The sequence below is a fragment of the Cherax quadricarinatus genome, chromosome 17, assembly GCF_038502225.1.
Source record: "Cherax quadricarinatus isolate ZL_2023a chromosome 17, ASM3850222v1, whole genome shotgun sequence".
Classification (NCBI taxonomy): domain Eukaryota; kingdom Metazoa; phylum Arthropoda; class Malacostraca; order Decapoda; family Parastacidae; genus Cherax; species Cherax quadricarinatus.
This window is the reverse complement of record NC_091308.1, coordinates 14,575,686-14,599,700: the sequence shown is the minus strand read 5'-3', so window position 1 is coordinate 14,599,700 and position 24,015 is coordinate 14,575,686. Positions and strand designations below refer to the sequence as shown.

The following is a 24,015-nucleotide window of genomic DNA, read 5'->3' as shown; positions in this document are numbered from 1 at the left end:
ATAGTTTCAGTGGCACTGATTGTCTTACTTGGATTACCTTTCAGGAAACATTCTTTGTCCAACAAACAGAAGTCTAGAGAATTTTCCCGGAATTGTTGGATGCATCTCATAGATGCCGTGAAGCTGACAAGATCGCAGAATCTTCGTACCCATATTTTCAGCGTACTGACCTCAGTGGCAGCGCGCAGGCCCAGTTTCCTGTGGGAATATGAAGATTTCGTTGTAATCTAATAAAATTCAGCTGATTATAGGTGTCAGTGGCATGCCTGACCTTGTACCTTTATTCTCCTTGAGCTCTACACTTTGCTCTCATCTTGTCAGTTCATCCCATCATTATTACTACTTAGTCTCTTACTCTCGCTGTAGCACTTTCAGCTCACCCTTGCCCATCATTCCTACGACATTTTCAAAATGCCTTTCTACTTGCTTTCTTCTCCTTGCATAGTCATTCCTAGATCTTCAGATAAAAGCTCTGTTCTCCGCCATTCAGCCTTAAAGATGAAATTAACACAGGGAAGAGCAATGCAAATTTACAGGTTAGACGGGAAGTACAGAGAGAGTAAATGTATCTAGAAACTTGAGAGGATCTTTGAACAGTGGCCTATGAAAGATAAGGTAAATCATTAGTGAAAGCAAGTAGCTGAGGCGTTTGTGGGGAGAATATTGTCATTTGATGCTAAAATGGTAATATATCATGAGTATAGTAATTCATGTTAAACCTAAGAATTGGAAAAGACAACAGGACGATGTTTATGTCCGTCCTGACCATTATCAAGTTGAGGACGGACTCAAACACAGTCAAGTTTCCATTTTCAGTTTCGTGGTTTTTAATGAATAGCGTCAGTCATGGTACAGTGTACTGCATACAGGTGTGACATTTGAATTTCTAGTGCTGCAGGAAGGAAGATAATTAAAACTTAGAAAATGTTATGCCCAAAATTAATTTGTATGTACGTTTATTATATAGACAATAAGGATATATATTTTGAAAGAATTTGTTCAAGGAAAGGGGTTGTTGACATGGTTTGATCAGATAGACTGAGCACGACCACTTCATTAAGAGCGTGTATTGATCTTGGTAAATGAGAAGAGGTTTAGTGCCCGAGAAATTATTGGAAGATGAGTGTAGGCTTACAGTGGCAGGGGGCTGGCGGAGCCTCCAGAAAATATCCTTGAATATTTTATATCTTACTTGAGTGTTCTTCTGGATAGGCAGCTAAGAAGTAATTTATGGGAACCGTGTTTTCTTTGGATTCCCCTTCCTTGGTGAGAAACGGCCGATCTGTTAAAAGAAGTTTAAAAAGGATTTGTGTGACGGGGGAGGGATGTAGTCAGTGGACCCAAGTCTGGTGGCTCTCTGAACTCTTCCTCTTTAATGGCAGTTACGCTTGATGATCCAAGTTAGAGCCTGATAAACCGCTCGCAGTTCTTTCTTGCCAAGTGTAGGAAATGTGTCGGTGATGACCAGCAGTCGCTTGCAACTCCACCATGGGATTTTAAACTGTGTCCCATTAAAGTGAATACAGTCTCCGACCACTCGGCCACCATAACCCCGCCATTACGAAGCCATTAGTGCCATTCACTGGAGATATTAAAACTTTCAGTTATTTTAGATATATAAAAGTCTCATTCGCTCCTTTTCTAGAGTACTACTTATACATGAGGAAGCTCTAACAAATAACTATGTAATTCAGACAGAAGGTATTCATCTGCGTTAACCAGATATCACGTCTAATCTATAAAAAGTACATCTCTTTCTTCCTGTGGTGAACAAACCTGTGATTGCTTCCTTGGTCCTCCGCCAGGTGTTCTTAGAGATCATCGTTTTCCCCTACCTTTGTCATCATAAAACAGGCCTATATCAGATTTTTCTGTGACAAATAAATCAACAGTCTTATATTTTTATTGCAGTGGTTCTTGCTCTCTGGAACTTGCTAACTCGTAAGGGTAACAAAGTTCTGTACTCGCACATCACTTTCTCCTCACAGGGGTCGTCCCACAGCTACTAAAAACAACAGACATAGCCCCACTCCGCAAAGGGGGCAGTAAAACAATAGCAAAGAATTACAGACCGATAGCGCTAACGTTCCATATCACAAAAATCTTTAAAAGGTTCTAAGAAGCAAGATTGCCACCCATCTAGATACCCATCAGTTACACAACCCAGGGCAGCATAGGTTCAGAGCAGGTCGCTCCTGCCTGTCCCAACTACTGGACCACTATTACAAGGTCCTGGATGCCCTAGAAGACAAACAAAACGCAGATGTAGTATACACAGACTTTTGCAAAAGCCTTTGACAAGTGTGATCATGGTATAATAACGCACAAAATGCGTGATAAAGAAATAACAGGAAAAGTTGGTAGATAGATCTATAATTTCCTAACAAATAGAACAAAAAGAGTAGTAGTAAACCGAGTAAAGTCTGAGGCGGCTACAGTGAAAAGCTGTGTTCCACAAGGCACAGTACTCGCTCCCATCCTGTTCCTTATCCTCATATCTGACATAGGGAAGTAAGCCACAGCACCTTGTCTTCCTTTGCAGATGGCACCCGAATTTGCATGACAGTGTCCTCCATTGAAGACACCGCAAGACTCCAGGCAGACATCAACCAAATCTTTAAATGGGCCGCAGAAAACAATATGAAGTTCAGTGATGAGAATTTCAGTTACTCTATGGTAAACGTAAGGAAATTAAAACTACATTGGAATATAAAACAAATTCCAACCACACAAAAGAGCGAAAAACTAATGCAAAAGACTTGGGAGTGATCATGTCAGAGGATGTCACCTTCAAAGACCATAACATTGTATCAATCGCGTATACTAGAAAAATGACAGGATGGATAATGAGAACTTTCAAAACTAGGAATGCCAAGCCCATGATGACACTGTTCAGATCACTAGATCTATCTAGGCTGGAATATTGCTCTACAATAACAGCACCTTTCAAGGCAGGTGAAGCTGCTGACCTGGAACGTGTACAGAGAACCTTCACATCACACATAACTGCGATAAAACGCCTCAATTACTGGGAACACTTGAAGTTCCTCAACGTGAACTCCCTAGAACGCAGACGAGAGAGATTTATGATTATATACACTTGGAAAATCCTAGAGGGACTAGTACCAAACTTGCACACGAAAATCACTCCCTATGAAAGCAAAAGACTCGGCAGACGATGCAACATCCCCCCATTGAAAAGCAGGGGTGTCACTAGCACGATAAGAGACAACAAAATAAGTGTCAGGGGCCAAAGACTGTTCAACTGCCTCCCAGCATACATAAGGGGGATTACCAATAGACACCTGGCAGTCTTCGTGAAGGCACTGGACAGGTACCTAAAATCAATACCTGACCAGCCGGGCTGTGGTTCGTACGTCGGGTTGCGTGCGACCAACAGTAACAGCCTGGCTGATCAGGCCCTGATCCACCATGAGGCCTGGTCACAGACCGGGCCACGAGAGCGTTGACCCCCGAAACCCTCTCCAGGTATACTCCAGGTATACAACTGGAGTATTTATTTATAATCCAGGAAAAGAAGACTGTGAGCTCTTATATTTGCTTTTCTACAGCCACTTTATGAATAAAACTACTCCCCTGGCTTTTCCCAAATTCAATTTTTTTTTAGCATTAAGACCAACCAAAAGAAAGACATTTTTACGCAGTAAACACTGCGAGTTTCCTCGTTTCCTCTTTTCCTCCTTCCTACTGTATTGTTTTCTTGCTTGGAATCTGTTCCTCTGGCTGCTTCTCTTCCGCTTCTCCTCACAACATCCAATCATCTCATTACTTCGTTATTTATTACGTCAGTTGACCAGCAATTAAACTTCTCCACTTCTTGGCGCTTTTTTTTTTCTCTACAAATTCTTCTTACGTTCTTGTCTTCTTCCGGAGATGGAAGAGAAATGTTTTAAAAAGGCGCATAGAATCCTTATTGTTTGTTTATTGTTTACATAAATTAGTAGTTATTCGTTGTCTTTTGTAATTAGCACAAAAAATAAATGTGTTGCTAATATTTTATTGTTGGTATCAATTGTTAATGGTTAGCACCAGTTAATATAAAAATGTTAGTTCTTAGTGCACGATATAATATTAATTGGCAAGTATATATTGTGATGTGATCTTCGTGCAGCTACAGACACTTTTTTTGATGTATCCTTGATCATAAGGGAACTTCTGTTGACTTGAGTGGTGATATTTTTTTTTTCAGAAGTATGTCTACCTCTTAGAAAGCAACAACGCACAGACATAATCTTTATTTATTTTATTAGCAGACACTGTAAAACAGAACGATCTCCATGTATGCTGAACGGATCACGGTTATTATTACATCGTCAGGGGAAAAAATTATCTGACTTTTTGTCTTTGTTGTATGATGACCCGTTCAGTGGTGTCGTTGACTCTGTGTCTCGGGAAGAAGTAACTACTCGAGTTTATTATACACTGTTGACTATAACCCTGGTGTCTGCTGGTGCACTTGCCAGTAACATTACCTTTTGGTGAGCCATAGTACAGAGATCACTGACTTATCTGCCGCATTATGCAGTCTATATGGAACACTAAACTCAAGTAGATACATCCCATCGCAGCGGGGAAGAGGAGAGGGAAGAAGGTATATATGATGGACGGTGAAGTGGACCAGTGAAATGACTGGGTCACGTGAGATAAAATATTGATTTATTACACTGTGTTAATTTATCTTTACAATGTGAAGCGATGTTACACGCCCCTTGATTCTGCTTCACTGTGTCGCATCTCTAGATTTCAGCTATCTTTAAGCATCGTATCATCTATCTTTGTTACCTCTTTGAGGAATTGTTCGGCTTTGTTCTAACCCATAACGAGAGCTTTTTTGTTTCAGTCATCTGGGAAGCGGCCTTAATTGGAAACATCACCAGAGCAACTGTTCACAGCAACAGTAATGTTAGCACAGGAGTCTATGATACTCCTTGTGAGAGATGCAGTGGACTTAATGAGGGAGAAACATCACAGGAAATTAACACAAGAATAAAGGAAAACAAATTCGCTTGGCACATATAACATTTAACAAGAGATGTGTGATCCATCACGACATGCACTCCAGTCATAGCTTAAAACAGTGCTAAGTTTATGATAAAAAAAGATAAATACAGAATAAAATTGCAATAGGCAGATGGACTGCGCTGCTTCGACAACACAGAAGACAACCGAGGTGTTCATAGTTATTTCCTTCTCGTCAAATTACTACTATTTGGCACAGCCATGAAACTTAAAGTTACATATAATTTTCATTATGTTTTACTGGTAGGTTTGTTTCCGGAATCAATTATCCACTCTATCATTTCTACTCATTTCGTACTGTTAATCCAGCTGGCCATAGGGAATATTACTAGTCCTATATTTGATGAATTATTGGTTACAAGAAAGAGCATTTTTGAACGAAGCACGAATATACTTTGTTTTGATGACGTGACCCATAGCAGTGCGTGAGATTATTCTTTTATTTTAGCTATGTACATCGATCCTTTCCCTTCGCTGTTCCTCTCTTCTACCAACACTGCTTCTTCCTCCATCCTCTATCCGCGTGTGATGGGATAAACAAGATTGAATTATCGTGTTTCCCTCCGACTGACTTAATAAACTCGTCCAGAGAAAAACGTTAGCTGTGATAAAAGGATTTTCTTTGTGTGGTGCGTAATTGATCCTAATGATATATATATATATATATATATATATATATATATATATATATATATATATATATATATATATATATATATATATATATATATATATATATATACACACACACACACACACACACACACACACACACACACACACACACACACACACACACACACACACACACACACACACACACACACACACATACACACTTGAAGAGGTATCACAGTGGGCGCCTGTGACGAGCGGGGTCCCACAGGGGTCAGTTCTAGGACAAGTGCTATTTTTGATATATGTGAACGACATGATGGAAGGAATAGACTCTGAAGTGTCCCTATTCGCAGATGATGTGACGTTGATGAGAATAATTAAATCGGATGAGGATGAGGCAGGACTGCAAAGAGACCTGGACAGGCTGGACATGTGGTCCAGAAACTGGCTTCTCGAATTCAACCCTGCCAAATGCAAAGTCATGAAGATTGGGGAGGGGCAAAGAAGACCGCAGACAGAGTATAGGCTAGGTGGACAAAGACTACAGACCTCACCGGAGGCACACATCAACCAAATAACTGCTGCAGCATACAGGCGCCTGGCAAACCTGAGAATAGCGTTCCGATACCTTAATAAGGAATCGTTCAAGACACTGTACACTGTGTATGTTAGACCCATACTGGAGTATGCAGCACCAGTCTGGAATCCACACCTGGTCAAGCACGTCAAGAAGTTAGAGAAAGTACAAAGGTTTGCAACAAGGCTAGTTCCAGAGCTCAGGGGAATGTCATACGAGGAAAGGTTGAGGGAAATCGGACTGACGACTCTGGAGGACAGAAGGGCTAGGGGAGACATGATAACGACATACAAGATACTGCGGGGAATAGACAAGGTGGACAGAGACAGGATGTTCCAGAGAGGGGACACAGAAACAAGGGGTCACAATTGGAAATTGAAGACTCAGACGAGTCACAGGGACGTTAGGAAGTATTTCTTCAGTCATAGAGTCGTCAGGAAGTGGAATAGCCTAGCAAGTGAAGTAGTGGAGGCAGGAACCATACATAGTTTTAAGAAGAGGTATGACAAAGCTCAGGAAGCAGAGAGGGAGAGGACCTAGTAGCGATCAGTGAAGAGGAGGGGTCAGGAGCTGAGTCTCGGCCCCTGCAACCACAATTAGGTGAGTACACACACACACACACACACACACACACACACACACACACACACACACACACACACACACACACACACACTGTGTGGGGCCAGGAGCTGTGAATCGACCCCTGCAACCACACATGGGCGAGTATACACACAAACACACCCACTCCCACACATGGCCATTTTATTAGGTACAATAAGTGGGGTCAATATATCTGAAATACGAAGGGAGGCACTAGTCAATGAAATTGCAAATATCGAACTTAAGATGAAGGAATCGTATAGAAGACAAGAATCACAGGAAGAACTAAAAGTCATAAAGGAAATTGAAAAAAAAATGCTTTTTCTCTTATGCCAAATCTAAGGGAAAAACAACATCCAGTATTGGGCCGCTGCTTAGGCAGGATGGGACATACACAGATGACAGCCAAGAAATGAGTGAGATACTAAGGTCCCAATAAGACTCAGTGTTCAGCGATCCACTGCCCACTCAAAGGGTCGACAATCCAAATGAATTCTTTATAAACGAAACCCAAAATTTGGTCATCCCAAAAATCTCGGATATTATTCTAACTCCACAAGACTTTGAAGAGGCAATTAATGACATGCCCATGCACTCTGCCCCAGGCCCAGACTCGTGGAACTCCGTGTTCATCAAGAATTGCAAGAAGCCCCTATCGCGTGCCTTCTGCATTTTATGGAGAGGGAGCATGGACACAGAGGTCATCCCACGCACTAAAAACAACAGACATAGCCCCACTCCACAAAGGGGGCAGTAAAGCAATTGCAAAGAACTACAGACCGATAGCACTAACATCCCATATCGTAAAAATCTTTGAGAGATTTCTAAGAATCAAGATAGCCAACCACCTAGATACCCATCAGTTACACAACCCATGGTCAAACAGGCTTAGAAAAGGTCGCTCCTGCCTGTCCTAGCTACTGGACCATTATGACAAGGTCCTGGATGCTGTTGAGGATAAACAAAATACAGATGTAGTATACAGACTTTGCAAAAGCTTTCGACAAGTGTGACCATGGTGTAGTAGCACACAAAATGCGGGATAAAGGAATAACGAGAAAAGTTGGTAGATGGATCTACAATTTCCTGACAAATAGAACACAAAGAGTAATAGTAAACAGAGTAAAGTCCCAGGCAGCCACGGTAAAAAGCTCTGTTCCACAAGGCACAGTACTCGCTCCCATTCTATTCCTCATCCTCATTTCTGACACAGACAGAGATGTAAGCCATAGCTCTGTATCTTCCTTTGCGGATGACACCCGGATCACCATGGCAGTGACCTCCATCGAAGACACCGCTAGACTCCAAGCGGACGTCAACCAAATCTTCGAATGGGCCACTCAAAACAATATGAAGTTCAACGAGGAGAAATTTCAACTACTCAGATATGGAAAACTTGACGAAATTAAAAATGTGTCAGGGTATACCACAAATTCTAACCATACAATAGAGCGGAAAAGTAATGTGAAGGACCTGAGAGTGATAATGTCAGTGGATCTCACCTTCAAAGACCACAACAATGTACCTACCTCATCTGCTAGGAAAATGATAGGATGGATAATGAGAACCTTCAAAACTAGGGTCGCCAAACCCATGATGATTCTCTTCAAATCGCTTGTGCTCTCTAGGTTGGAATACTGCTGTACACTAATGGCTCCCTTCAAGGCTGGCGACATTGCAGACCTGGAGAGTGTACAAAGAACTTTCACGGCACACATAAGTGCGATAAGGCACCTAAACTACTGGGAACGGTTGAAGGTCCTTGATCTGTATGCCCTGGAACGCAGGAGAGAGAGATACATGATAATATACACTTGGAAGGTCCTGGAGGGATTGGTACAAAACCTGCACACTAAAATCACTCCCTATGAATGCAAAAGACTCGGCAGGAGATGCAACATTCCCCCGATGAAAAGCAGGGGCGCCACGAATACACTGAGAGACAACACAATAAGTGTCCGGGGCCCAAGATTGTTTAATTGCCTCCCAGGATACATAAGGGGGATTACCAATAGACACCTGGCTGTCTTCAAGAAGGCACTGGACAGGCACCTAAAGTCAGTACCTGACCAACCGGGCTGTGGTTCGTACGTCAGCTTGCGTGCGGCCAGCAATAACAGCCTGGTTGATCAGACCCTGATCCACCATGAGGCCTGGTCTCAGACCGGGCCGCGGGGGCGTTGACCCCCGAAACCCTCTACCCTTGTGGTATTGGGCAGGGCCCCTTCTTTGTCTCCAGAGCAGCTGCGTATCTCCTGTTTCACCACATCATTCTTAAGGTTTGCGCCAAATTCTGACCCTACCAACTGCCTGTCGCAACAAAATAATTTTCCCAATCTTCAACTGTCTAGTTTTAGTGATTTTGTGATAGGACTGGAACCCTGTGTGATCTGCTGCTGTTTCCCATCCACTCTAAGGCTCGACGTATTGTGTGGTCAGAGATGTTCTGCAGACCACTGTTGTAATGCGCTATTATTAGTTACTGTCACCTTCCTGTCAGCTTGAACCTCACTGAACATTCTCCTCTGACCTCTTACATTATCAGGGAGTTTATACTCAAAGGATGTTTTGAGTTCTTCACACCAGTCTCTGTAAACTCTAGAGACTGTTGTGCGTGGAAATTCCAGATCAGATTGTTGGTACCGTCTGGCACCAATAATCATTCCACGGTCACTTAGATCACAATTTTTCCCCATTCTGATGTTCGGTCTGAGCAACAACTGGACATCTTGACCATGTCTGCATTCTTTTAGGCACTGAGGTGCTGCCACGTGTTAGGTTAATTAGATATTTGCATTAATGAGCAGGCTTAACTATTAACGCAGCCACTGTGTGCATATACAGTAAGGGCACCAAAAACAAGTGATATATGCTCACTGGCCACTTTATTAGGTAAACCTGCTTGTTAATGCAAATATCTAATCAGCCAGTCACGTGGCAGCACCTAATGCTTAAAATCATACAGACATGGTCAAGATGTTCAGTTGTTCAGACCAAATATCAGAATAGGTAAAAAATGTGATATAAGTGAATGATTGTTGGTGCCAAACAGGGTGGGTCGAGTACGTCAGAAACTTCTGATCTGGCATTTTCACACACAACAATCTCTAGAGTTTTCAGAAAATGTTGTGAAAAACACGAAACATCCAGTGAGCAGCAGTTCTATAAGCGACAACTCAGGAATAATAAGAAAGGTTACAAAGACTGGCCAGACTGGTTCAAGCTGATAGGAAGATGACAGTAACTTAAATAACTATGCGTTACAATAGTTGGTATGCGGATGAGCATCTTTGAAAGCAGAACACATCCAGTCTCGCAGTGGATGGCTATAGCAGTAGAAGACCTTACCGAGTTCTACTCCTGCCAGCTAAAAGCAGGAAACTGAAGTTGCAGGTGGGCACAGGCTCAAAAAAAAATTGGACAGATGAAAACCGGAAAAATTTCGCCTGGTCTAACGAATTCCAATTTCTGCTGCAACGCTGCAACTTTCAGAATTTAGAGTAAATCTTTGATATGTGGTGGAACGAGAGATTCACACCATGAACGTGCATCCGACAAATCTGCAACAATTGCGTGATGCTGTCATGTCAACATGGACCAGAATCTCTAAGGAATATTTTCAGCCACGAAGAGTTTCGGGTGTTCGGGGTGCAAAGGGAAGCCTGTCCAGTACAAAAATGGTGTACCTAATACGATGGCCACTGAGTGTATTTATAATATGCAACATAACCACAGTGAAAAATAGTAGTATTCCAAGCGTTTTCGTGATTTCTCACATTATCAAGGAACAGCTGTTTCCTGCGACTAAAAAAGATATTTTCTATTCGTCGCGGCTTATGTGTTTCTTTAGTTTTCATCTACTCTCGTATCAAAATCTATTCCTAACTGCCTTGTTACTCACTCTGAGTAGTTTTGAACTCTTAATTAATCATGTCTTTTGTTCTTTGGTTTTGTTATGGCCATTAGTTTCCTAATATCCCGCATGCTCTCGTGCATGCATGCACGTACTTACGTGCATACATATGTGTTCATGATTATATTATGCATATGCACACACTAACCCATTAACACAAACCGTACAATAATAAATTAAAATCCTTCATGTTTCACAGTATTGAGAACACTGTGAGAGGTGAATACAACGGCGACTCATACATTTTAAATCTACTGACAATGATCAAAATCTCTCTCGTGCGCCAGGTTTAGTTGTGTCGCTAGGAAGGCAATAACTTTTATAATTATTGCTTTAGGGTAACATTTCTATGCAGATGAGAGTGCAGCGAGCGGGCGTACAAAGTTTATTACAAAAGCTCATCTACCTGGCATTGTATATCTGGCAGTATAATATCACAAAAAAAGAAAACTTCTTTAAATATGTTTCAAATCACTTTTTAATTTATTCTTAGAAGAAATCACATTATTACGATCATTTTTGAGTATCCTGGGTTATTTGCTTCTCATGTTTTATACCGCTATTTTATCCCCACTTGCTGTCTTTCTGTACTACTGTGTTTCAGTGATAATTTTTTTTATTCATGTGAACTTAGAGGGTAAATCTGTAATCTTCCATCAGCTTATTTCAAAGCACAGTCTTATCCAGTGTATACTGTGTCTCCTCTTATCAGATGCGACCCATAGAAAGACACTAATATACAGGGTCCTATTTATTGCTTGGTGAGCAGCTCATTGCAAACTACGACCCTGTCTAATATACTTTCCTCGGTAAGCGACCCAAAACGGGAAATAAACACCCCAGGTAACTAATACTAAATGAAGGGCAGCAGGTGTAAACAGATTTCCCGTATGCGTCTCGTACAGCCTTCCCTGCACCCTGTCTCTCACGATAATAATACAGAGGAGAAGTAGAGAACATAGTGCCAAACCTGTTTATCTTGTCCTGGAAGAGGCTGCACGTGCATTCCTAGCGCATTTGGATGATTAGCTTTGAGTCTGTGTTAATTCAGTGATTTTTCTACAGAGGAGTAATTTCATTGCATGGGAATCTCTCATGATTATGTCACAATGTGACAGTTAACAAATCTTACTACTTAGTAAAATGTTGGAAATACTAATGCTACTACTATTACTACTACTACTACTACTACTACTACTACTACTAATAATAATAATAATAATAATAATAATAATAATAATAATAACAATAATAATAATAATAATAATGTTCTACATCTACTGCTGCTGCCACTACTACTTGGTACACTACTATTACTACTACTACTGCTGCTACTACTACTAGTACTACTACTGCTACTACTACTAATAATAATACTACTACTACTGCTACTACTACTACTGCTACTACTACTGCTACTACTACCACTACTACTACTAAGACTACTACTACTACGACTACTGCTACTACTTTTACTACTATTTCTTCTACTACTGTTGCTACTACTACTACGACTACTGCTACTACTACTACTGTTACTTCTTCTACTACTATTGCTACTACTACTATTGCCACTACTACTACTACTACTACTACTACTACTACTACTACTACTACTACTACTACTACTACTACTACTACTGCTGCTGCTGCTGCTGCTGCTGCTACTGCTACTACTACTACTACTACTACTACTACCACTACCACCACTACTGCTACTACTAGGACTACTGCTACTACTTCTACACTTCTACTACTACTATTTCTACTACTACTGCTACTACTACTACTACTACTACTACTACTACTACTACTACTACTACTACTACTACTACTACTACGATTACTACTACTAACATATAATAATAATTATTAAAACGAAAATATAACAGTAATATTGACAATAAGAAAAACACACGAACACAACACAGTAGATAATCCAACACAGGATACATTACGACACTAAAATATTACCTCTGAAATATATACGAGTCCATTTGTTAGCGACATCAGACAGGACTACGAACAATGATAATAATGTCAACACTCGTGTCCTGAATATACCTTCATTTGCATCCATCTGCCCATCAGATAACTGAATGTACTCTTCCTGCTGCACTGTCGCTATTTCTGTGTTCTTCCTATCCATGTGTTTCTTGGTGCGCCCAGTTTTTCTTTTGCATGCATTCTCGACTGAAGAATGCATGCAAAATAATATAAAAGGACATTATGATCCACAGTAGCATAAAAATAATGTTAAGCAGAGACTTTACCACACGGGTATCAAACCGTAAACTTTCCCTTAGTAACAGTTGTTAGTCTTCTGTAACTCTTTCGTGTAGCCACGAATCGTAATCAAAACACACAGCACAAGGAGACATTTCGAACATTCATTAAGTACAAAGAATCAAAACTAGCGACACGTGTTTTTGTGTGAGGGGAAAAAAATACCTGAAAAATTTTGATCCTTAACCGTTTCTAAATACGTAATTATTTTATTGTTCAAGTTATCCGCTCAACTGTAATAACGGGAAAAATATATGTATAAAAACGCGTTCTTTATTCTTTATATCACTTGTTACGGAAAGCCTATAATAATAATAATAATAATAATAATAATAATAATAATAATAATAATAATAATAATAACAATAATAATAATAATAATAATAATAATAATAATAATAACAATAATAATAATAATAATAATAATAATAATAATAATAATAATAATAATAATAATAATAATAATAATAATAACAATAATAATAATAATAATAATAATAATAATAATGTTTCCTCATGATTTATAGAAATAGGTAAAACAAATGGGCAGAAATGGGTAGAAATTGACAGAAATTTGTTGAAATAGGCAGAAATGGGTAAATGTAGTGCTGGCAGTAGAAAATGGTACCAGTAAGTGCTGGCAGCAGGTGTGGGCACCAGTGTAGTTGCTGATATGTAACTACACACGTGGAAAGCCGCTAGTTTTGCACAACATTTCGGGCAGATTGTGCCTCATAATGCAGTGGAGGATGGCCTGGGGGGGGGGGATGTGGAAAAAATTCGGGGAACCACAGATCCAATTCCCTAAATCAAGCTCACCAACATCAAGTGAGGGGCTATAGTCATTTTGTAAGACATGCTTTGCCGAAGGTAACGAGGTGGTCGCTTCTAACGAAGTGGTACACAACTTGTGGTCGCAGGTAACGACATTTCCATGTGTAACGAGGCGGAACACAACTTTTGGTCCCAGGTAACGAGGTGGTCACTTCTAACAAGGTGGTCACAGGTAACTAGGCGGCCACTTGTAACGAGGAAGAGCACAACTTGGAAGTTTCTGAGATCAAGAGCCTTAGCTTTCTGAGTTGCAACAAGAAGTTTGGTATAAGGTGAATTTCTAATTCAGACTCTGTAGTTTGCTAAGTTTATAGTGTATAAACTACACCAGAATCATTATAGTAAGACTAACCTGAACATAACTAATCAAGAATACTTAATCCTTAAGAAAGGGAAGGGAGAATCCCAGTGTGTGTGTGCAGTGCGGGAGAGCTCTGTGTGTGTAGTGTGGGAGAGCTGTCAGTGTGTGTGCAGTGCGGGAGAGCTGTCAGTGTGTGTGTGCAGTGCGGGAGAGTTGTCAGTGTGTGTGTGCAGTGCGGGAGAGCTGTCAATGTGTGTGCAGTGCAGGAGAGCTGTCAGTGTGTGTGTGCAGTGCGGAAGAGTTGTCAGTGTGTGTGTGCAGTGCGGAAGAGCTGTCAGTGTGTGTGCAGTGTGGGAGAGCTGTCAGTGTGTGTGTGTGTGTGTGCAGTGCGGGAGAGCTGTCAGTGTGTGTGTGTGTGTGCAGTGCGGGAGAGCTGTCAGTGTGTGCAGTGCGGGAGAGCTGTCAGTGTGCAGTACGGGAGAGCTGTCAGTGTGTGTGTGCAGTGCGGGAGAGTTGTCAGTGTGTGTGTGCAGTGCGGGAGAGCTGTCAGTGTGTGTGTGCAGCGTGAGAGAGCTCTCAGTGTGTGTGCAATGCGGGAAAGCTCTCAGTGTGTGTGCAGTGTGAGAGAGCTCTCAGTGTGTGTGCAATGCGGGAAAGCTCCCAGTGTGTGTGCAGTGTGAGAGAGCTCTAAGTGTGTGTGCAATGCGGGAGAGCTCTCAGTGCGTGTGCAGTGCGAGAGAGCGCTCAACGTGTGTGCAGTGCGGGAGAGCTCTAAGTGTGTGTGCAATGCGGGAGAGCTCTCAGTGCGTGTGCAGTGTGAGAGAGCTCTCAAGTGTGTGCAGTGCGGGAGAGCTCTAAGTGTGTGTGCAGTGTGAGAGAGCGCTCAACGTGTGTGCAGTGCGGGAGAGCTCTCAGTGCATGTGCATTGTGAGAGAGCGCTCAACGTGTGTGCAGTGCGGGAGAGCTCTCAGTGCATGTGCATTGTGAGAGAGCGCTCAACGTGTGTGCAATGCGGGAGAGCTCTAAGTGCTTGTGCAGTGGGAGAGAGCGTTCAACGTGTGTGCAGTGCGGGAGAGCTCTCAGTGCATGTGCATTGTGAGAGAGCGCTCAACGTGTGTGGAGTGCGGGAGAGCTCTCAGTGCTTGTGCAGTGGGAGAGAGCGTTCAACGTGTGTGCAGTGCGGGAGAGCTCTCATTGTGTGTGCAGTGCGTGAGAGCTCTCAAGTGTGTGCAGTGTGGGAGAGCTCTCAGTGTGTGTGAAGTGCAGGAGAGCTCTCAGTGTGTGTGCAGTGTGGGAGAGCTCTCAGTGTGTGTGCAGTGTGGGAGAGCTCTCAGTGTGTGTGCAGTGCAGGAGAGCTCTCAGTGTGTGCAGTGCGGGATAGCTCTCAGCGTGTGTGCAATGCGGGAAAGCTCCCAGTGTGTGTGCAGTGTGAGAGAGCTCTGTGTGTGCAATGCGGGAAAGCTCCCAGTGTGTGTGCAGTGTGAGAGAGCTCTGTGTGTGCAATGCGGGAAAGCTCCCAGTGTGTGTGCAGTGTGAGAGAGCTCTCAGTGTGTGTGCAATGCGGGAGAGCTATCAGTGCGTGTGCAGTGTGAGAGAGCGCTCAACGTGTGTGCAGTGCGGGAGAGCTCTCAGTGTGTTTGCAGTGGGGGAGAGCTCTCAGTGTGTGTGCAGTGCGGGAGAGCTCTCAGTGTGTTTGCAGTGGGGGAGAGCTCTCAGTGTGTGTGCAGCGTGAGAGAGCTCTCAAGTGTGTGCAGTGTGGGAGAGCTCACAGTGTGAGCAGTGCGTGAAAGCTCTCAGTGTGTGTGTGCAGTGTGAGAGAGCTCTCAAGTGTGTGCAGTGTGGGAGAGCTCTCAGTGTGTTTGCAGTGTTGGAGAGCTGTCAGTGTATGTGCAGTGCGGTAGAGCTGTCAGTGTGTGTGCAGTGCGGGAGAGCTGTCGGTGTGTGTGCAGTGCGTGAGAGCGCTCAAGTGTTTGCAGTGTGGGAGAGCTCTGTGTGTGTGTAGTGTGGGAGAGCTCCCAGTGTGTGTGTGTGTGTGTGTGCAGTGCGGGAGAGCTCTCAGTGTGTGTGCAATGCAGGAGAGCTCTTAGTGTGTGTGCAGTGCGGGAGAGCTCTGTGTGTGTGTGCAATGCGGGAAAGCTCCCAGTGTGTGTGCAGTGCGGGAGAGCTCACAATGTGTGCAGTGTGGGGGAGCTCTCAGTGTGTGTACAGTGTGGGAGAGCTCTCATTGTGTGTGAAGTGCGGGAGAATTCTCAGTGTGTGTCAATTCGGGAGAGCTCTCAGTGTAATAACGCCTTTATAAGCGTAGTAAGGATAGAATGACATCAACTGCAACTCGTAAACACAGCAACAAGATGCTTAAAATACACTCCTTCACGAAGTGCAGATTTATGATTGTTGATGGAGAGAGAACTGGCATGTGTGTGTGTGTGTGTGTGTGTGTGTGTGTGTGTGTGTGTGTGTGTGTGTGTGTGTGTGTGTGTGTGTGTGTGTGTGTGTGTGTGTGTGTGTGTGTGTGTGTGTGTGTGTGTGTGTGTGTGTGTGTGTGTGTGTGTGTGTGTGTGTGTGTGTGGGTGTGTGTGTGTGTGTGTGTGTGGGTGTGTGTGTGTGTGTGTGTGTGGGTGTGTGTGTGTGTGTGTGTGTGTGTGCACTCACCTATTTGTACTCAGCTATTTGTGATTGCAGGGGACGATTCATAGCTCTTGGCCCATGTTTTCACTGGTCGCTACTAGGACTGCCGTCTTCCTGCTCCGAGAACCTTATCGTACCTCATCTTCAAGGTGTGTATGGATCCCATCCCCACTCCTTCACTTTCCAGATTATTCACTTCTTGACAGCTCTAAGACTGAAGAAATACTTCCTAACATCTTTATGACTCATCTGAGAGTGTGTGAGTGAGTGAGTGTGTGTGTGTGTGTGTGTGTGTGTGTGTGTGTGTGTGTGTGTGTGTGTGTGTGTGTGTGTGAGTGTGTGTGTGTGTGTGTGTGTGTGTGTGTGTGTGTACTCACCTATTTGCACTCACTTATTTGTGGTTGAAGGGGTTGAGTCTTAGCTCCTGGCCCCGCCTCTTCACTGATTGTCACTAGGTCCTCTCTCTCCCTGCTCCATGAGCTTTATCAAACCTCGTCTTAAAACTATATATGGTTCCCGCCTCCACTGCGTCACTTTCTAGGCTATTCCACTGCCTGACAACTCAATGACTGAAGAAATACTTTCTAACATCCCTTTGACTCATCTGACTCTTCAACTTCCAATTGTGACCTCTTGTTTCTGTGTCCCCTCCCTGGAACATCCTGTCTTTGTCCACCTTGTCTATTCCGCGAAGTATTTTATATGTCGTTATTATATCTCCCCTGACCCTCCTGTCCTCCAGTGTCGTCAGGCCGATTTCCCTTAACCTTTCTTCATAGGATATTCCCCTTAGCTCTGGAACTAGCCTTGTCGCAAACCTTTGCACTTTCTCTAATTTCTTGACGTGCTTGATCAAGTGCGGGTTCCAGACAGGTGCTGCATACTCCAGTATGGGCCTGACGTACACGGTGTACAGTGTCTTGAACGATTCCTTACTAAGGTAACGGAACGCTGTTCTCAGGTTTGTCAGGCGCCCATATGCTGCAGCAGTTATCTGGTTGATGTGTGCTTCCGGAGACATGCTCGGTGTTATACTCATCCCAAGATCTTTCTCCTTGAGCGAGGTTTGCAGTCTTAGGCCACGTAGCCTATACTCCGTCTGCGGTCTTGTGTGCCCTTCCCCGATCTTCATGACTTTGCATTTGGCGGGGTTAAATTCGGGAAGCCAGTTGCTGGACCAGGTGTCCAGTCTATCCAGGTCTCTTTGAAGTCCTACCTGATCCTCATCTGATTTATTTCTCCTCATTAACTTCACATCATCTGCGAGCAGGGACACTTCTGAGTCTAACCCTTCCATCATGTCATTCACATATACCAAAAATAGCACTGGTCCTAGGACGGACCCCTGTGGGACCCCGCTCGTCACAGGTGCCCACTGTGATACCTCATCACGTACCATGACTCGTTGTTGCCTCCCTGTCAGGTATTCTCTGATCCATTGCAGTGCCCTTCCTGATACATGCGCCTGATCCTCTAGCTTCTGCACTAATCTCTTGTGAGGAACTGTGTCAAAGGCCTTCTTGCATTCCAAGAAGATGCAATCAACCCACCCCTCTCTCTCGTGTCTTACTTCTGTTACTTTATCATAAAACTCCAGAAGGTTTGTGACACAGGATTTGCCTTCCATGAATCCATGCTGGTTGGCGTTTATACTCTTATTCCGTTCCAGGCGCTCCACCACTCTCCTCCTGATAATCTTCTCCATAACTTTGCATATTATACACGTCATTGACACAGGTCTATAGCTTAGTGCCTCTTTTCTGTTTCCTTTTTTTAAAAATGGGAGCTACATTTGCTGTCTTCCATACCTCAGGTAGTTGCCCAGTTTCCAGGGATGTGTTGAAGATTGTGGTAAGTGGCACACACAGCATATCCGCTCCCTCTCTAAGGACCCACGGGGAGATGTCCGGTCCCATTGCCTTTGAGGTATCGATGTCCCTTAGCAGCTTCTTCACCTCCTCCTCATTTGTATGTATGTCATCCAACACTTGTTGGTATATTCCTTGCTGGTGTCCTCCTCTGTTCTGTCCCCCCAGAGGCCTTCCTGTCTCCACCTTAAATACTTCTTTAAATCTCATGTTTAGCTCCTCGCATACCTCTTGATCGTTTCTTGTGGGTTCCCCACCTTCTTTCCTCAGCCTGATCACCTGGTCTTTGACTGTTGTCTTCCTCCTAATGTGGCTATACAGCAGTTTCGGGTCAGACTTGACTTTCGATGCTATGTCGTTTTCGTACTGTCGCTGGGCCTCCCTCCTTATCTGTGCATACTCGTTTCCGGCTCTTCTACAAATCTCCTTATTTTTCTGGGTCCTTTGCCTCCTGTACCTTTCCCATTCTCTAATGCACTTAGTTTTTGCCTCCCTACACCTATTATTTCTATTGCTCTTGGGAACAAATCTTTCTTCTGCCTCCTTGCACTTTGTTGTTACATATTCCATCATCATGTTTATTGATTTTCCTACCAGTTCTCTGTCTCACTGAACCTCCTGCAGGAAGTTCCTCATACCTGTGTAGTCCCCCCTTTTATAGTTTGGCTTTTCCCATTCAATTCCTGTTACCCTTTCCACTTGTAACTCTACTATATAATTAAAACTCAGAACCACGTGTTCGCTAGCTCCAAGGGGCCTCTCGTAGGTGATGTCCTCAGTGTCTGAACTGCTCAGGGTGAACACAAGATCCAGTCTTGCTGCCTCATCCTCCCCTCTCTCTCTGGTAGTGTCCCGGACATGTTGATGCATGAGGTTTTCCAGCACCACGTCCAACATCTTGGCTCTCCATGTTTCGGGACCCCCATGAGGCTCCAGGTTTTCCCAGTCGATCTCCCTGTGGTTGAAATCGCCCATTACCAGTAACTTTGTTCTGCTCGAGTGAGCGTGTGTGTGCGTACTCACCTAGCTGTACTCACCTAGTTGAGGTTGCAGGGGTCGAGTCCAAGCTCCTGGCCCCGCCTCTTCACTGGTCGCTACTAGGTCACTCTCCCTGAACCGTAAGCTTTATCATACCTCTGCTTAAAGCTATGTATGGATCCTGCCTCCATTACATCGCTTCCCAAACTATTCCACTTCCTGACTACTCTGTGGCTGAAGTACTTCCTAACATCCCTGTGATTCATCTGTGTCTTCAACTTCCAACTGTGTCCCCTTGTTGCTGTGTCCCATCTCTGGAACATCCTGTCTTTGTCCACCTTGTCAATTCCTCTCAGTATTTGTATGTCGTTATCATGTCCCCCCTATCTCTCCTGTCCTCCAGTGTCGTCAAGTTGATTTCCCTTAACCTCTCCTCGTATGACATACCTCTTAGCTCTGGGACTAGTCTTGTTGCAAACCTTTGCACTTTCTCTAGTTTCTTTACGTGCTTGGTTAGGTATGGGTTCCAGACTTCCAGATCTTGTCACAGCCTCCACAGGGTATAGTGTAAACTCCTGCATTGACTGGTTCAGGACAAAACCCAAGCACCACGAACCAGTCAATGCAGGAGTTTACACTATACCCTGTGGAGGCTGTGACAAGATCTACGTAGGTGAAACAGCAAGAAACCTCGACACCCGCCTCAATGAACACATTTACGCATGTAGGAACGACAAATTAAACAACGCCTGTGTACAACACCGAAATTCCACCAATCATCTCATGAAATTCAGAGACGCCCAATTAGTGATCAAAGAAACTAATTTCCGCAGACGCAAGTGCCTTGAATCAGCACTGATCGCTGTTTCGAATACAATTAAACAAAACAACGGCAGCTTCACCATCTCCGAAGTCTTAGCAAGAATCCTCCTGAAAACAGTAAACCCTGCCATCACATAGTCTCTCCTGTTATACTACACAAAGCACATTACAGAGAGTGAACACTGAAAAATCCTGCCTCTTTCCAGTCTATATTTGTCCAACCTATTTTTATGTTACTCAAGTAATAGCTTTTATATCCTTTTACTCATGTACGAATTAATTGCTCTTCCATATTGTATTATTTTTGTTACTGCTACTACTACTACTACTACTACTACCACTAGTGAACATCAAAATGGTACCTCACTAGTATTGCACCTCACTCAGAGCCTTTATATACCTTCTGTGTCCATGTATTGTTTGTAATGGCTTGATAAAGCTCCTGGAGAGCGAAACGTTGCCACAATAAATGTCACATTAGTTGCACTTGTGTCCTTTTACTTTACAACTCTTGGGTATCTTTATTGAGGAAACGTTTCGCCACACAGTGGCTTCATCAGTCCATACATAGGAGAAACTTGAAGAACAGGAGGAGAATGAGGTAATCAGTCCCTCAACCTTGAGTCGATGTGTTCAGTCCATCAATCTTGAATAGAATACGGCATATGAGCAGAGAAGCAGCTAATAAACCGTATGGCAGGAGAGGTGCAGCAGTCATAGGTGATGTCACATTTGTTCAATGTGGAAGTAGGTCGTGCCCAAGAATTAGGCAAGCGAAGAATTCCTAAGTATTAAGATCCCAAGAAGTTGCAGTGTCTGACAGGTTTGTAGATGAATGGTTCAGAGAACCGACATGTTGATAAATTAGACACATGTGCAACTCTTGGGTATCTTTATTGAGGAAACGTTTCGCCACACAGTGGCTTCATCAGTCCATACGTAGGAGAAACTTGAAGAACAGGAGGAGAATGAGGTAATCAGTCCCTCAACCTTGAGTCGATGTGTTCAGTCCATCAATCTTGAATAGAATACGGCATATGAGCAGAGAAGCAGCTAATAAACCGTATGGCAGGAGAGGTGCAGCAGTCATAGGTGATGTCACATTTGTTCAATGTGGAAGTAGGTCGTGCCCAAGAATTAGGCAAGCGAAGAATTCCTAAGTATTAAGATCCCAAGAAGTTGCAGTGTCTGACATTGAACAAATGTGACATCACCTATGACTGCTGCACCTCTCCTGCCATACGGTTTATTAGCTGCTTCTCTGCACAAAATTCAATTTAAACCAGCAAATAATAGAGCCTACAAGACTGGAGAATACACTAGACCTCATCTTCACTAACAATGATGATCTGATAAGAAATGTCACCATATCAAAAACAATATACTCAGATCACAACATAATTGAGGTTCAGACATGTATGCATGGAGCCCCAGACCGACAAAATGAGACTAGTCACGAGGGAGCATTCACCAAATTCAACTTCAATAACAAAAACATAAAGTGGGACCAAGTAAACCAAGTCCTAACCGATATAAGCTGGGAAGATATACTAAGCAACACAGACCCAAACTTATGCCTAGAACAGATTAACTCGGTGGCACTCGATGTATGCACAAGGCTTATTCCTCTAAGAAAAAGGAGGAGTAGATGTAAAATAGAAAGAGACAGGCGCTCCCTTTACAGGCGACGGAAAAGAATAACAGAGCGGCTAAAAGAGGTCAATATATCTGAAATGCGCAGGGAGACACTGGTCAGAGAAATAGCAAGCATCGAACTTAAGCTAAAAGAATCCTTTAGGAGTCAGGAATCGCGGGAAGAACTAAAAGCCATAAATGAAATCGAAAGAAACCCAAAGTATTTCTTCTCCTATGCCAAATCAAAATCGAGAACAACGTCCAGTATTGGGCCCCTACTTAAACAAGATGGGTCCTACACAGATGACAGCAAGGAAATGAGTGAGCTACTCAAGTCCCAATATGACTCAGTTTTTAGCAAGCCGCTAACCAGACTGAGAGTCGAAGACCAAAATGAATTTTTTATGAGAGAGCCACAAAATTTGACTAACACAAGCCTATCCGATGTTATCCTGACGCCAAATGACTTCGAACAGGCGATAAATGACATGCCCATGCACTCTGCCCCAGGGCCAGACTCATGGAACTCTGTGTTCATCAAGAACTGCAAGAAGCCCCTATCACGAGCCTTTTCCATCCTATGGAGAGGGAGCATGGACACGGGGGTCGTCCCTCAGTTACTAAAAACAACAGACATAGCCCCACTCCACAAAGGGGGCAGTAAAGCAACAGCAAAGAACTACAGACCAATAGCACTAACATCCCATATCATAAAAATCTTTGAAAGGGTCCTAAGAAGCAAGATCACCACCCATCTAGAAACCCATCAGTTACACAACCCAGGGCAACATGGGTTTAGAACAGGTCGCTCCTGTCTGTCTCAACTACTGGATCACTACGACAAGGTCCTAAATGCACTAGAAGACAAAAAGAATGCAGATGTAATATATACAGACTTTGCAAAAGCCTTCGACAAGTGTGACCATGGCGTAATAGCGCACAAAATGCGCGCTAAAGGAATAACAGGAAAAGTCGGTCGATGGATCTATAATTTCCTCACTAACAGAACACAGAGAGTAGTCGTCAACAGAGTAAAGTCCGAGGCAGCTACGGTGAAACGCTCTGTCCCACAAGGCACAGTACTAGCTCCCATCTTGTTCCTCATCCTCATATCCGACATAGACAAGGATGTCAGCCACAGCACCGTGTCTTCCTTTGCAGATGACACCCGAATCTGCATGACAGTGTCTTCCATTGCAGACACTGAAAGGCTCCAGGCGGACATCAACCAAATCTTTCAGTGGGCTGCAGAAAACAATATGAAGTTCAACGATGAGAAATTTCAATTACTCAGATATGGTAAACATGAGGAAATTAAATCTTCATCAGAGTACAAAACAAATTCTGGCCACAAAATAGAGCGAAACACCAACGTCAAAGACCTAGGAGTGATTATGTCGGAGGATCTCACCTTCAAGGACCATAACATTGTATCAATCGCATCTGCTAGAAAAATGACAGGATGGATAATGAGAACCTTCAAAACTAGGGAGGCCAAGCCCATGATGACACTCTTCAGGTCACTTGTTCTATCTAGGCTGGAATATTGCTGCACTCTAACAGCACCTTTCAAGGCAGGTGAAATTGCCGACCTAGAAAATGTACAGAGAACTTTCACGGCGCGCATAACGGAGATAAAACACCTCAATTACTGGGAGCGCTTGAGGTTTCTAAACCTGTATTCCCTGGAACGCAGGAGGGAGAGATACATGATTATATACACCTGGAAAATCCTAGAGGGACTAGTACCAAACTTGCACACGAAAATCACTCACTACGAAAGCAAAAGACTTGGCAGACGATGCACCATCCCCCCAATGAAAAGCAGGGGTGTCACTAGCACGTTAAGAGACCATACAATAAGTGTCAGGGGCCCGAGACTGTTCAACTGCCTCCCAGCACACATAAGGGG

The 24,015-nt window shown here is 43.4% G+C and overlaps 1 protein-coding gene across 3 annotated transcripts in view; it reads right to left on the bottom strand.

Moving 5' to 3' along the window:
• LOC128686280 (notch homolog 2 N-terminal-like protein R) overlaps window positions 1-24,015 on the bottom strand; it is a 925,742-nt gene that overhangs the window by 536,825 nt on the left and 364,902 nt on the right. Inside the window, exon 3 of one of the 3 annotated variants that reach the window (XM_070085809.1) lies at window positions 171-198. The exons of the other annotated variants lie outside the window; for them this stretch is intronic. The gene's annotated coding sequence lies outside the window, so the exon portion shown is untranslated. The remainder of the gene's footprint in view (window positions 1-170; window positions 199-24,015) is intronic. 3 annotated transcript variants of the gene reach the window in all.